The 2,029-nt window shown below is 44.0% G+C and overlaps 1 protein-coding gene across 2 annotated transcripts in view; it reads left to right on the top strand.

The window, feature by feature from the left end:
• The first annotated feature begins 2,020 nt into the window (after nt 1-2,020).
• LOC116390403 (mucin-5AC) overlaps nt 2,021-2,029 on the top strand; it is a 31,605-nt gene continuing 31,596 nt past the window's right edge. For both annotated transcript variants that reach the window (XM_031860060.1, XM_031860057.1), the window contains exon 1: nt 2,021-2,029. This exon is cut by the window's right edge and continues 570 nt beyond it. The gene's annotated coding sequence lies outside the window, so the exon portion shown is untranslated.

The following is a 2,029-nucleotide window of genomic DNA, read 5'->3' as shown; positions in this document are numbered from 1 at the left end:
AACTAAACACCACCTATAAACTCTGCCTGCAGAAGCTCTTTGTCGTCTGTAAACTCAAGGTCCTGTCTGAAGCCGATAGACTGCTCAGCCTCTTTAGAAGACGCATCTGTCCTCCTTCCATTGTCCTCCATCTGCTGCTTCACCATGCTGTCATGTCTCCAACAGCCAAAAAACATGCAAGTATTTTCACATCACTCGCCTTTCAAATTGTCGCAGACGTCAAAGTCGCTGCAGCCGAGTAAAAGCAAAGCTCACAGTGCAGCACATTGCCCTGCACACCCTTTTAACCAGTGCGTCACTCTGCTTCAACCCAGCTGCAGGCGCAGATCCTGGGGCCTGTTCCTGAGTTATCTGGTTTGCACGACAGATTTTAGTTTATATATTTGTCCATGTTTTCGATTTGGGGTCCATGTTTGTTACTTCCCAATGATATCCAGCAAAGTAATCCGGCTTTTTGGAACAAGTGGATCTGCAATCAATCAGTCCGTCATGTTGTTTATAGGATTGTTTTGATGCCACTATGACAAAAAATATTTCATCAGTTTCTTGTTACGAGAAACTCATTTTTACAAGATCATGTATAACAAGATATCTTTTCATGTTATTACTAGATAAGCCACCAAATTGTTCTGTTTTAACATGAAACATATCACTAAACATCCTCGTTATTTCCTAGAATCAGCCCATAAAAAGACTAACTTTTATCATTTTAACATGGTATGCTGTTATATAGAGAAACGTGTGGAGGGTCTCATTAAACCCTCTGAAGATTAATTGAATCACTGTGCCCTTGGATAGGTGCCACCATTATGTGTAAAGATTGCATATGTAAAACATATGCAAAGTTGTGCATGTACTGTATGGGATAATTTAACTGCTAAAAGACATGCCTCTTTATTCATATATACACTTCATGTATTCCATAGGTATATCCCCTTATGTATCATGCCCATTCATCTCCTATTACTGTAAAATGCGCAGAAGTAATTGGGCTCTTTTCATGAAATTATATTCGAAATCCATTCAAATGAGGATTCCCAGAAATGAGGTCTGAAAGTGTAGTGAACATCTGAGAGATGAAAAAAGAAGATTCATGGGATGTTAATGTAAGTCTGCTAGCGAGAGAGGAGATGGGACAAGATAAGTGATCAGAGCTGATAAAATGGGATGAGATGTCTCAGCCCTTAAGGCATGTAAGTGCAGACTTTATCTCTATCGCCGCTGTATGGAGTGGTTTCTACTAACCAGCCTCAGGTAACAACAGCCAGTGCAGTGATGATGGGGTCCACATTCAACAATAAGAAAAAAAAATCAATTTGTTATAGTCATCAAGCCTGGACACAAACAAGGGGCTCAGAACTACAGACAGAAGACAACAAAAAGCAAAAAACACGTGATTTATTTCACACAGATTGGTGTTTTGCCTTCTTATTTGCATGCACAACACTTCCGCATGTTGATTTAGAGCGGCCTGAAAACACTGGATCGGTTTAACCTTCGATGCCTGTGGATCTGCCTGTGCATCAGAGGGCCATTGTCCATGTGTCTCTATTATCCTGCTGGTCACGGTTCCCCGCCCCTGCCCCCACTCATATGGGAGATATCTGTAGAATAATTCTACCTGTCTGTTCCTATATCCTTCTCCCTCCTTCTCTCCCCCCTTCTTCCTCCCTCTCTCTGTGTGCATGACCTTTCTGCATTCCTCCCCAGCTGACCTTGGTGTCCTGTCAGCTCTTTCCTTTTCCCCACCTCACACTACTAGCTGGTCTTTACCACCACCCCCGTTAACCACCCCGTGCCCCTCATTTCCACCCCTTCTGACTGCTTCTTCCCTCTGTGTCCCTCGGTTCCGCCCCCTGGATCACTTTTGCTCCCCTCTCTCCTCCCATTGCTGTCTCCCTCTTTGCTCTCTGCAGCTGTACATACTCTGCTTTTTAATTAGACCGACTCACTAGCTCCACCTCCGACTGCCTTCTACTCTCCGTCCCACCCCCCACCCCCGAGCCCTCCCACCCTCACTTTGCATACA

Source organism: Anarrhichthys ocellatus, unplaced genomic scaffold (genome assembly GCF_004355925.1).
Source record: "Anarrhichthys ocellatus isolate YVR2014 unplaced genomic scaffold, GSC_Weel_1.0 scaffold23, whole genome shotgun sequence".
Taxonomy (NCBI): domain Eukaryota; kingdom Metazoa; phylum Chordata; class Actinopteri; order Perciformes; family Anarhichadidae; genus Anarrhichthys; species Anarrhichthys ocellatus.
This window is presented reverse-complemented; position numbering and strand designations above follow the sequence as displayed.